We start from the raw sequence: 13631 nt of genomic DNA, 5'->3' as shown, positions 1-13631 counted from the left end.
GGGGGTCTTCGCTCCGTGCCATCTCCCATCCCACCTAAAGCAGGGGGAAATAACATGATTCCTGGTTAAGAGATAACTTCCTAAGACAAAGCAGAGGTCCTTTGACCTCCACTCCTCACCGTTGCTCTTGGATCCCATACATGCATCCTCGTTTAGCAAAATAAATCTTGCAAGAAATCTTTCAGGACTCTCCCGTGCCCTTTTTATCCGGTCGTTTGATAGATGGGGAAGTTTCCATCCGATCCGCTTTGTCAGAAAACCTACAGACAAAGTAGGCATTGCTCGTAGAAATGCTGCCACTCCCAGAGGGAAAAGTCACTTGATTTTGGAGCCATTGATGGCATCTGAGCGCTACGCGGCACTCCCACCGGGCGCACACCGCTCCGCACGGGCACCGAGCGCCTCTCACTCCGCGTCCTCTCCCAGCCCGCAGCGGACGCTACAACCACAGGAGCTCCCCACAGACCGCCCCGACCCAGCATCTCCCCCGGCAGCCGCGGCTCTGAGAGCCGCGGGGGTCATAGCGCCACCGGGGGCTCCGTGGGGCCGAGCCCGGCGCGGCGACTCCAGCATCGGCAGCCGCTCCCCGCTCCCCCCGGCCCCGCGGTGCGGCGCGGAGCGGAGCGGGCGGCGCTGCCCCCTGGCGGGCGCGGAGCAACGCGGGGGCGGCGCCGTGCCCCCGCCGGAGCGGAGCGGAGCAGGAGCGGAGCCGCCGCAGCCTCCCTGCGGCCCGGCCTCCCCCTCCCCCGTCCCCCGCCCGAAGTGGCCGTGCGCGGAGTCCCGTCCCCCCTCCTCCTTCGGATAAAGCCCACGGCCGGGGGGGGGCTGCGCGGCACTCGCGGCTGCCGCGCTGAGGGCTGCCGGGGTCCCCCCCTCCCCGGGCAGCGACCCCCCGCCCCGGGGCCGCAGGAGCAGCCGCCGCCGGAGCCCAGGTGAGTGCCCGGGCTGCGGGGGGTGCGGGGCTGCGCCGAGGGGACGAACCCCTCCCGGACCGCGCGCTGCTTTCCTGCGAGTTACTCCGGAGTTTTCCTCCCCGGGCTCGTGGCGGTTCCGCGGGTGTCCCCGAGGGGACCGTGCCGAGGGATGCCCCGAGCGGGGGCGGGCGGCGCTGCCCCGTGGTGCCGCTCGGCAGCGGGACATCCCCGGCGTTGTCCGCCGTGCGGGGAGTCCGTCTGTGAAACGCATCGCCCCTTTCTTTCAACGGGTGGGAAGAGCGGGTCTGTGCCTTGCGCTTCACATCTCAGCTTAGGAGCCGAAGGACGCGCAGGGCACCAAAACCGTCGGTTATTCACGGTGCTGCACGAGATACGTTGCGCTCCGCGCTCCGAGCTCCAGGAAGGTGAACGGCTGTCGGGCTGCCCTTCCCCCGTGCCGGCCCTCTGCCCCGGGTGTGCAGCACGAGTCGGGGACCGCTCCTCGGTCACGGGTGGGGGGTCTTCGGGTGTGTGCATTGGGCAGAGGGCACAGCTCCATCCTTTTATTCTCTCAAAATCCGTGGTTTGGGTCCACACCCAAAAGCACGGGGCATTTCATCTGCCTTTGCAGATTTCCTGGTGGCCGGGAGTCTTACGGAAATTTTCTCCTGACGTTTTCAGCTTTTAAAGAGCAGAGCTGGAACGGGCATAAGCCATACGTTCCAAAAACCGCGGTTCTAGGTGGGAAAAGAATAAAAGAATCCACCAGATATTGCGACTCCGATGGTGTGAGAACCGCACTACTTTCCCATAGAGAAGCACGTACGTATGGCTTCCATCCAGCAAAGGGCGTGTTTCGTTCCGACGAGGGCTTCGGTGCTGTTTGCTCCGGTGGGATTTCTCAGTGGCTGAAGGGGAACGCGCGCCCTGCCGTGCTTTGGGAAAGCAGGGCGTAAATCCTGCTCTGAAAAGCATCCACGCGGCGACTCGCGTTCATTGAGGAGCTCCCGGCGGATCGAGGCAGGGCAGTCGCGCACCGAGCGGCACCACCAGCCCCGGCACGGGCGCTGGGCATCGTCCCGGCGATGTGGTCAAACCACGCTGTGCCGGCGTCCTGGAAACGCAAACGGCCCCGTGGAAGCAGCTGCCATGGGGGAGCGGGGACTGCTTTCAGCTGTCTGCACCCTTCAGTCGTCTCAGACTTCGGCACCTGCAGCTCTGGCATCCGTTATTCGGTGAAATGCTGATCTGCAATTATTCCACCGGCACCAAACGCATAGGTGATTGTCAGGAGCCGACGCAATTCTGAGCATTATTAATAGTGTTATAGCATTAAGATGTCCAGAGAGTAGCGTTTCGTTCTGAACAGCTTGATTCTTCTGCAGGGAACTCTGTCATCCCTTTAAAAACAAGATAAAACTGTACTTGGCCGTTCCCTGTCTTTCCCCTGCCGACAAAGTCTGGTGCACGCCGAAGCCAGCCGCGCTCTTGAGCATCTTTCCTTTCTTTTCGGGAAGTAGATAAGCACACCTGCGTTGGTACTTAAGAGCTCCAAGAAAAGTTACGAAGCACTCCTGCTTGTGTTGTGTTCTGCCTGTAACGCAGCAGCCTCGGGAGCACTCAGGCGCAGCAGCGGCAGCACTGGTTTAGCAGCTCTCAGCTTTAGCGTGTTGCTGATGATGACGTGACTTGAAGCCTTCGGTTCTTCATAGAATCGTAGAATCGCATGGGTTGGAAGGGACCCTCAAAGGTCATCTAGTCCAAGCCAACAAACAGGGACACCTACGGCTAAATCAGGTTGCTCGGAGCCTGGTCCAGTCTCACCTTGAATGTCTCCAGGGATGGGGCATCCACCACCTCTCTGAGCAACCTGTTCCAGTGCCTCACCACTCTTATTGTAACAAACTTCTTCCTTATATTCAGTCTAAATCTCCCCTCTTCTAGTTTGAAGCTATTTCCCCTTGTCCTGTCACAGCAGACTCTGTGACAAAGTCTGTCCCCTTCTTTCTCTTAGCCCCCCTTTAGATACTGAAAGGCTGCTCTCAGGTCTCCCCGGAGCCCTCTCTTCCTCCATCTGAACAGCCCCAGCTCTCTTAGCCTGTCCTCATGTCCTCATAAGAGAAGTGTTCCATCCCTTGGATCATTTTTGTGACCTTCCTCTGGATGCACTCCAACGGGTCCATGTCTCTCCTGTACTGAGGACTCCACATCTGGATGCAGTACTCCAGGTGAGGCCTCAGCTGGAGGAGCAGAATCACCTCCCTTGACCTACTGGCCATGCTTCTTTTAATGCAGCCCAGGTTACGGTTGTCTTTCTGGGTTGTGAGGGCACACTGTCCAGCTTCCCATCCACCAGTACCTCCAGGTGCTTTTCAGCAGGTCTATGCTCAATCCTTTCACCCCAGCTTGTACTGATAGTTTGAGTTGCCACAACCCAGGTGCAAGACCTTGCACTTGGCTTTGCTGAACCTCATGAGGTTCTCCTGGACACACCTGCTCAAGCCTGTCTAGATCCCTCTGGATGGCACCCCGTCCCTCGGGCATATTGACTGAACCCCAGCATCTTGGTGTCATCTGCAAACTTGCTGATGGTGCACTCGATCCCACTGTTGATGTAAAACCACCTCTCCTGTAAAAACCACCAGCTTGACCAGGTGGCCATCGAAAGAGAGTGGATGTTTGGTTTAAGCCTCATATTCTCCTGATCCCTGACTTTCTACTGACACCTGCTCTCCAGCAGGTGGAAAGGGGACGTGGCAATTGCACCAGCTCAGACTCGAGGGTTTGGGTTTGGCATCGCCTACAAGAGTGATGTGTTTGAGACATGACGATTGCTTCCAGGCAGCAGTCTTGTATATTAAAAAAGGAAAAGATCTCTTAGCAAACAGTGAGAAGGGCTCTAATTCGGTTCAAAGCTGTTTGAAGAGCCATTAATCAAACACTGAGAAGACACCGCGATAAAGTAAAAGGTCACCATGCCAACCCCTTCTCCGTGTCATTACATTAAGTCTATCAGACTAATCCCCGGCCTAACTTGACTGAAAATATCATTTGGGCTCTTTTTAATCAAGTGACCGATATATTCAACAGGCTGTACCTGTCCTCTGCACACTCACTCATGTAAATGCATCTGCTTGCGAGCAGCCCTCAGGAGTTCAGCGGGTTTGACTCATGTGAGGTCAGTCTCCCCCCGTCCGGCCCGACAGCCACCCTTTGACTCTGTTTGGGAACTGAATTATATTTTACCCTTACAAACACAAGCAGCAAAAATTAAAAAAAAAGAAAAAAAGAAAAAGATATTTATAGAGAAAACAACCACACATTAATTTACTTTCAGTTAAGCTTATTCCTCCCCGCAAGCTGAATAAGATAGCCTTTCCCATGATGTTGCCATTGGTTCTGATTTATATTTTTCTCCCAAGCAGCCCAGGCAAGCTGCTCCCCAGTCAGCAGTTGCTACCCTGTCCTACTCCTCTTTTTTCACATGCTGAAATTTCCAAGGATGAGTTCAGTATAGCTTTTACTAAAGAAGAGCATGCAAATAGGGGCCCACGTAACAAAATACTCCTGAAATGTGCTCCGTGGGCTGGGTCCTGTTCTTATTCTGTCTCTGAGTGTCTTTCCTGTAGGAGAGGAGATTGAAGACAAGCGCATCGATTGGAAGATACCATTCAGAAAGAGATTTATGATCCTTTCTCATCAGGGGTGCTTACGTGGGATTATTTCTGCCTGAAAGCACTGACTCAGAGCTCACATGTAAATTGCCAGTGTAATTCCACTATTCTGTGTTTTGCAGAATTGAATGTTTTGTGCCTTGCTTCAAGTGTTTTCTTGCTGAAAGTCTCACTTTGCTCCTAGAGAGAGCTTTGTAGGCAACTGAGATGTAACCACATCTTCCTGAGCTGCATGCAGGCAGTGACTGCCCATCAAATGGGAAATACCTTAATTTTGAAACAGACAGCTTCACATCAACACCACTGTGTTCTTGCAGCAGTTCTTTTGAATGGTATCATTTCTTCCCACATGTGTGAAGCTTGACATGAAGGGAAATATTTGAAACTTAGCATCTTAGTCATAGAATGTTAGAGTTACAGAATCATTAAGGTTGGAAAAGGCCGCTAAGCTCACCTGGTCCAACTACTGACCCATCCCCACCATGACCACTAACTGTGTCTCTCAGTGCCACGTCCACGTGGTTCTTGGACACCTGCAGGGACGGTGACTCCACCACCTCCCTGGGCAGCCTGTGACACTGCAGCACCACTCATTCTGAAAAGAAATTTTTCCTAATATCCAGCCTGAACCTCCCTTGGAGGTACCTGACCATCACGTCCTTGGTCCTTTGCACAAGATGAAAGATGAATGCCCAGCAAGAGCTGGTCACGGGAGTGGGAGATGACAATATACAGGCATGATTCATGCAGATTTACATTGTCAATAATTTAATTTTGATCCATATTCTGAGGTACTTCATTGTAGCACTGAAATACCGGAACAAAGCACTTCTCTTGCTGCTGAAATAGGATAGATTCAGTAATCAGCACTCAATTTGGAAACTAAGAGAGAGGTCTGAAAAGAGTTGTGCAAACAAGTGCATGCACTGTTGCTTTACAAGATATTTTCCAGTTGATAATGCCAAACTCCATGGGATCAAAGCAGCACATGCCTGCCCTGATGGGATAAAGTGGTCCAGATAGGTGCATCCTCCCTGCTTGCTGCGATGCTCAGACAGCACTTGTGCGATTTCTGCCTTCCTGAGTTGTGGAAGTCAAGCATCCACCTTTCTCTTTTCACCACAGCTGATGTCTGTGTTGTTGTTGTATTTCATCTCAAGCACAGAGTAGCCAAAAGGTCTGATGGAGCTGTAAATATTTGATGAAGTTGCTGACTGGGGCTTTGTGCAATATGAGAGCAAACTCCACCCACCACCTCAGGCTGTCCAGCGCCCCCATCCAACCAAGCCTTACGCACCTCCAGGGATGGGGCATCTACACATTCTCTGGGCAGCTGTGCAAACACCTCGCTGCCCTCTGAGTGAAGAATTTCCCCCTAAAATCTAATCTAAACTTCCCTTCTTTTAGTTTAAAGCCACCGCTCCTCTTACGGATGAGAAGAAAACAACAGAAGTTGTAGAAATAGGAAATTCTGCTCCCACTCGCAGAGAAGTTTGGAAATCTCAACAGATCATTTTCTCATAATTATTAAAAAAGTGGAACAAGCCCTGTATTCAGCGTGTTGGTTGGAAGGTCTGTGTCCTGAAGGGTTTTAGGTGAACGCAGCCCTTCTCTTCCCTAAAGGCTCAGAAGTATTAGAAAAACAGGGAGAAATCTTCCCTTGACAGCAGTGGGTGCCAGATTTAACACTTCTTAATTCTGTTGTCACTTTTAAAAAGATACAGTATTTAGTATAAAAATATCAGGTTTTCATAGCTACTGTTTACGGAGTCTGGCTTATGATTTAACATATATATTAGGCTGCTTGAGGGAGATGCATGCTACAAAAAATAAAACACTGCTATTTTCACAAGTCTGTGGTAGTAGAAGGACTGTTTTCAAATGCTTTTCTAAAAAAATAAAAAGAAAAAAAGAAAAGGGGAGAAATATTTAAAGTATCTGATATAGGGGGGAAAGTTAAGTCATAAGCACAACCAGATCAGCCATACACAAGGGGTCTATGCACAGCCACCTTTGAGGCATGTTGGGTGGGGGCAAGAAATAAGTGTGCCTGGGTTTACTGGTGCGGGTGTTTGCAACTCCTCTGGCCATCGTGCTGTCAAAGAGCACCTCAGAGGTTTTTGGAAACTTATCCTGGTGCCATTTCTGCCAACTATTCCTGTTAATAAGTGCGAGCAGAGAGCCCTGCTTCACACTGCTGATCTGCAGCAGTGTGAAGCCATACAGAATTATGGTGAGCCATACAGAAACAAGGTGAGAAGGTCCCGTCCAAGCCCTAGGGACAGACAAGCTCAGGGAGGGAGCTGAGCTTGACGTTCTTGTTCTATATTATCAGATTCTTATAGCAGTATTACTGGGAAAGCTTATATCTAGAGCATGAGACAATCTAGATGCCAGGTCCAGGGGAGAGATAAGGACTCAGTCCAGCCACCACATGTGCTTTTGGGTTTTGTCCATATCCCTTGGGTACCACAGGGATCCTCTGAAGCTGATATATGTATGGGAACTGCTAAGAGTAACAATAAATTATTGGTATATAACCAGATAGGGGCAAAAATCTTACTTAAATGTCTTCCATGCTTTGTTGAAGAGTTTAGTTTTCCTTCAACTAAATTTCTTTAGCTTGGTGAGGCAGCTTTCTAAGGAACTCACTGTTAGTGCTATCTTCTGGTTTCTCTATACTTTGAGGAAGCGGGCAGATGTGAATATAAGTAAGAGCAGGCTCTTTCCCAACCTATCCAGATGTGAAGGAGTTTTTGCGAGGCCACATCCACCCTGGCCATCCCGTATCACTGCTCCTGCCTGGGTACCAGAGGAGAACTGGAATGATGTGTGCATTGCAGGATTGGTTCCTGAGCAGCCAGAGCCAGATGATGGAGAGCAAACTGAGATTTGCATCCTTGATCTAAACAGCTTCCCACAGTAAAGGAATTCAAGTTGCATCCTCCTCCCATGCTTTCTGAGAACCCTGGACTGTGACCATAGAATCACAGAATTTCAGAATCTTAGAATCATAGAATATCCGTGATGGAATATACACAATTTAATGGATCAGTTCCTGTCCTGGCCATACAGCTGTGCCCCAGGACCAGCTTGTAGCACTACAGCAAGGAACAAGCAGTAGACCTACTACCACGAAGCCTCTGTTAATTGGACTTCAAATATAAATGTATATGTTGGTAAAAAAAATGCAGAGACTGTCATTTACCTCTTCTCTTGGTTTAAATTTTACAGTGCAGCTTAATTTGATCTTCTCTTTTTTGTTTGATAGTGTGTACCACATTCTAAACAACCCTTTCATAAAATGTTCTTGCAAGGCTTAGAGCCATAGCGAAACAGTCCTTATTGATTGCTAGATTTATACCTGAGAAGCCTGCAGGCAGCATACTGTGAGCTGTATGATGATTTTAATATGAGGGTGGCATTTGCATGGATACAATTTCCATGATTTCATAACCCAGCTATTGTTTTCTAACCAAGCACACAATGGGAATTATTCAAGAGAAAAAAAAAGATAATATAGTTCTTTCAAAAATTGTACTTTGGAAGCAGGTAATCTCTCTCTTATTCCTGCATTTAATTTCTGATACTATTGATACTACCGTGTGTTTTCAGAAAAACACATTTTCTCTGTGGAACTGTTTGTTAAAAATATGTTCTTTTAAATACTATTTTCAGTAGGCAAAGCACACAAGTAATTTTATTTTGACAATCTAAAGCATAATGCTTTTATATCATTCATTCAACAATAAATATCATAATGGACCCTTTAATGCAGCAACATTTAAATAATTTCACTATCTAGTACAGCAGTACCAGCACTGATCTAATTTTGGGCAGTATTAGAATACTTTAAGCTGTTCCATGAGGCAAGAAATCTTGTATACGTGCTTGAAGCTGTGTGCAGTACAAAGCTGAGCAATACTGTGTGATCTTGAAAATGATCCTGAAAATCAATTGTTCTGACTTTTCAATTACACTGGAATGTTTTTTTGGCAGACAGATACACATATTAATTTTATATTTTTTTTTAAAAAAAAGGATATTACAGTGTCAAAAAAGAGTTTGAAATGTCCAATGCTTGTAAAAGCCAGTCTTGGATTCTGCAGCCAGATGATGGGAAGATAATCATCAACAAGCTATGCGCATCACTAAGTGCCACATCCTGGCTATCTACCCAACCTCACATGTTGGGGTTAAAGTGCCAGCAGTTACTTGATGGCTTCTTGAACTTTGAACCACCTCAGTACTGGTAAAGTATTGATCCTCCTCATTTTCCCCTAGTCTTCTGGTGCCTAGTCACTCTGCTCAAGAATTTCACTTTTTCAAGCATCACACAAATGCCATCTTGCTCTTCAGGGAGGCTCCCACTTTGGCGTGGAGAACAATAAGATGTTTAATGTCCCTCTTCCTTGTCTTTTAGCAATTAAACATATTTCCTCTTTGCTGATATTAATAAATGGTCTGACAAAGTTTTGGCAGAGTGGCACATTGCCTGAAAACTGTTCATCTGTCTTTTCTCTCATTCTTTGCAACATAATCAAGGAAGCACCATAAAGAAGCATTCAGAAGAGTGAACATCAAATAAGAGAAGATTACTGGGAAAGTGTGGAGCTCTTGTAGGCACTATGTCGATCTCCCTTACTTTCAGGTGATGCCTCTCAGACAACTTCAACACTTACTGTTCTTGGCACTGCAAGGTCTACAGGCTAAGTGAGGATCTTTTAGTCTGGGAGCCAGGAGCAAATAGAAAACCATAGAGATGTCTAACATCTGGAGGGAGAGAACAACCCCCCAGTCATGAGCTAACGGCAGTGGGACAGAAGGGGAGAAACTTTCCCACCAGCAAGGAGGGCCTCCTTCCAAGCTCCCATTCTTGGCACAAGGCAGGTCCCCTGCTAGCTTCATATAAGAGTGTAGGACAGGATCTTTGCTCTCCACCCCAGCAGTGTACTCACACCAACACTCACCAGGAGAGAACAAATGCCTAACTGTTGGCTCCACATGGCATGGTGACCTGCTGGTAGCCTCTGGATGCTGAGATGTTTGTGGTGAAAGTGATCGTGGGCAGTGGACTGAGAAGTTCCAGGAATGGTTTCCTGTGAACAAGACAAGGCTGAGCTCACTTTCTTCTACATGCATGTTCCCTAAAAATGAATTTAAAGAAGTTGTCCAGAAGCTTTGACACCTCCTGCTGATTTAAAGAGATGATGAAATTCAGTTACTGTAAGCTCTGGTATGGCTGGTTTTGCTATTTCCCTCAATTCCCAGCAGAAATTAAGCACAGGAGCTGGGATTCAGATGTCTAGGATTAATGGAGTTGCTCAGGTATCGAAGCAGTGACAAAATGGAAAGTTCTTCCTAGCAGAAAAAGTAATTAGTCCCTTTCAGATCTTCAATTTGACACTAGCTTAGCATCAGTTATTCTCCACTGGGAATGTTACATCTTAACAGGGCTCATTGTAATATCATCCTTTCTCAGTAGTAATCGGAAGATAGAAGGACTCTTCAAATTGTTGTCTTGCTGCACTGAGACTTTTAACATTTCAACCTCCTACTTATCAGCTGATACTGCTTGCATTGACTTCAGCACCTGAACAATTTCAGTACTCTCAAGTGTTTGGAAATCAGCTCTTCCCTGCCTACTCCCACCCCGCCAAATTTTGGCAATAGTCTGCAGAGAAAAGCAGCAATGCTTCCAAGAAAAAAAGGTATTGTTACACTTGAAGTTAAAATCCTCAGGGTGAAGAAAACATGTCAAAATAATTTGGTGAATCTATGAGGCTGGTTTCGGGGGGAGAAAAGGTAGCTCCACTGTGTTTATTTCAGCTTAATCAGGAAATCCTCTCAGCCCTGGGTCTCTCAGCTCCTTCAGGTCAAAGCAGTTCTTCAGAGAGCACCCTGCCATCCTTGGGTGCTTCCAGTTGTGTGAAACTGGCCAACATAAAAGTGCGCAAGTGAAAAATACAGTGTATTTTTAAAAGCTGAGCTGCTGTGGTGGTGCTCATTTCCTCAAGAGTTTTAGAAAGCCTGATACCCTCTGTGCCATTTGGTTTTCTCAGGCCAAGGAGATCCTTCGTCTGCAGCACCGTTCATAACACAACCTCACAGCGAGTTGCTCTTTGTTGCCTATGCAAGTCATACCTCTGTTGAATTGCTCTCCTCCATTTTCTCATCTAACATCCAAAATCCCATGTCCAATTTAACATTATGTGTTTGAGGCTGTTAGAACACGGTTAAGGAAACTCGGTTGTGCAGCTGTGTGACTGAATCCCTCAAATAGGTCTGATAATCAGCCTCTATGCACAGCTCCAAGTTATTCTGAGTAGAGGATTGCTGAAAATAAGCAGAAAAAGAAGTAAATAAATTGTAAGTGACCTCCTTTCCTGTGCCTTCAGATTGGGACACTCCGTGGGTAAACATCTCTGAGTAAAGCTGTTCTAAATTAAACAAATCACTGGCTTTGGTGGTCATAATACGAGTCTGGCAATAAAAGCTATTTAAAATCCCATGGAGACACTGAAGCCCTAATCTGGAGCACAGCAGGACTAGCGTGTGCTGTTGCCAGCAGACCTTACAGATGTGTGCCACTCCGGCCTACCCGGGCCTGTCATTCACTGCCTAGAGCAGAGTGCCAGCACTCCACTCCTATGACACCTTGGGTTATAGTGGGATACAGTTACGTCACTACTGGGACACGGAGATGAGGTGTGGTGAGGGCACCACAGCTGAACAACATCCAGTTCAGAGCGGGGATGTTGGGAAGGCTCAGGAAGCTGGGTATTGCTGAAGGACTTGCAAGAGCTGCTGGGCTCAGTGGGGAAGCCGTGCTGCTCTGCACAAACAGAGGGCTCCTGTGGAGATGTTTGCTGCTGGGGCTGGTACCCAGCCAGCTCTGTTGCCACAGGGCCCTAGCTGAAATTAAAAGGCCCATTTGAAACCAGTTGTGCTGAGTGTTTTAACTTGATTGTTTGAAGCATTTCTAATAATTGCGTTGTAAACCTCATCTTCATTTATGAGTTTCTCTTTGCAAAATGTTGACGATCGCAGGTCACCTTTGAGATGGAAGCATCTTAGCATCTGTTGCAAAAGCTTTTTAAGAGTAATTCAAGCCTTACTTCGTCACCAGATCATTTCATGCACTAATGCATTGGGAGTGTCAAACTGTGCCAATAATAGTGGAGTTTTCATTCTGCTCCTGCTTATTCCTGTTCAGATACAATCAAGGCAAGAAGTGTCTTAGGGGTACCTGATCACATGCATTAAATTAGCTCCCCTTTTGTCTCCTAAGGCAAATGCATTCAGAACTGTAAGATCTCTGGGGAAAGGCCAGGGCTCCTATCTGTTAGGGCAGCATCTCACCAGCTTGCCTCATGGCCTCAGCGCCTGGATGTTGGCCAGTGGTTGTGGAGGGCAGTTTACTGGGGGCTGAATATGCACCTAATCTTTGGCACGGGACCAGCTCCAGAAACTGCCTCTAGGAGGATTGCCTCGGCTTTAGGCTTTCTGAACTTAAGTTTGTACTGTAGCAAGATTCCAATCCAGCGAAATCTTGGATAAAACTGAGACTGGGGGATTTAAATCTTTTGTTGAGACTCCCAACATTTGCAAACAAATGGAAATCTTTTCCACTGGCTTCCAAGAGCTGTAAGAGAGCTTATAGGGTTGAAATCAAGAGGACAATGTGTTTGTGTACCAATGAACCTGAGGCAGTGTGACACCAAATCTGCCACCTGGCACAGGGAAGAGCAAGGGATCTTACACAAGATTCTGCTGAGAACATCCAGGGTATGCAGGAGGACAACCTTAGGGCAGAATTCCATCTTGAGTATATTTTGCAGTGTGCTAATGAGGAGCCAGGAGGATTTAGCAGTATTCAATGGGGCTCTGATCACACTTGAGGCACCAAAAAGTTAAATTCAGTCATCCTCTGAAGGCTGCAGTATGCCAGAGACCAGGTGCTCCTGTTATAGGGTGCCTTGAACCCCGGCCACCTAAAAAGCAGTCATTTCAGTTATTCCCACCATACAGATGGAGTAATTTAGGCAGTGCCACTTGCATGCTGATCACCCCTGCAAACCAAACTGAGTCTGACTGTGCACCTGAGAGTAGCTTCAGGTGCCCAATATAAAATCTTCTCAGATGAAGAGTCTACAGTGATGTGGGCAAACCACTCCTTCACTACATCAGTTTCAGGCACAGGTTTATAATTTGACCCTGTGTAATCCATCAGAGTTTATCTATCTTAGCTAACAATGACCTTCTACATGAATATATAAAATTTTAATGCTTTCCCATTTTCTGTGTGCCCATAAATTAAATATATTCAGTAGAAGACTGGGAATATATAAGTGAAAGGAATCAGCTCCCTGCCCTTTTAGGCTGACAAAAAATCGTAGCAGACTATAAGTAAAAAGTAGTCATAACTTGTGAGTCACAAAAGACCCAAGGGTGAACACAATTAGAAAAAGAGAATTAATGGTATATTGTCTGGGTATGTCTGAACTGCAGGCAGACACCGAGGCATCAATAACTCAAAGCAAGAGAGGTTGCTGTTGTTGTTCAGTTTTTTTTCAGACTACTTTAACATCCTATGCAAAAATAATTCAAAATAGCTTCCAGTTATTTCCAGGGGAAATACATAGCTAAAATTTGTTGCTGTAAACATATATTCAAGAGGAAGACAGAGGAATGCGCTGTGCTAATCGTACTGTTGAATTGCCAGTGTCATCAAAGATGTATAAAGTATCTAAAAATGGCTTTTCTATTGTTTACGTGATTATTTTTTTTTTAACACTAGTTCCCCCATGATAGCAGAACATCTGACACAGTTGTCTCATTACCAGTTTCAGCAGAAATCTGGACTGGAATAAACAGCCAATACAATAATGCTGCACGAGGGTGCAGGGATGAAGATATGACAAGCCATAGTAAGATCAGTAGTATAGCAGCATCATTAACCCTTTTTTTTTTTTTTTTTTTTTTTTTTTTTTGTAGCTGCACTAAAATTTCCACAGACAAGAGCATTAGTAATTTTAACTTT

At 47.0% G+C, this 13631-nt stretch overlaps 1 protein-coding gene across 1 annotated transcript in view; it reads left to right on the top strand.

The window, feature by feature from the left end:
* Positions 1-886: 886 nt before the first annotated feature.
* Positions 887-13631, top strand: part of HTR1E (5-hydroxytryptamine receptor 1E) — a 30560-nt gene continuing 17815 nt past the window's right edge. Inside the window, exon 1 of the mRNA XM_015284707.4 lies at positions 887-932. The gene's annotated coding sequence lies outside the window, so the exon portion shown is untranslated. The remainder of the gene's footprint in view (positions 933-13631) is intronic.

Source organism: Gallus gallus, chromosome 3 (assembly GCF_016699485.2).
Source record: "Gallus gallus isolate bGalGal1 chromosome 3, bGalGal1.mat.broiler.GRCg7b, whole genome shotgun sequence".
NCBI classification, from domain to species: Eukaryota; Metazoa; Chordata; class Aves; order Galliformes; family Phasianidae; genus Gallus; species Gallus gallus.
Note: the sequence above shows the minus strand (reverse complement) of the source record. Positions and strands in the feature narration are given on the sequence as shown.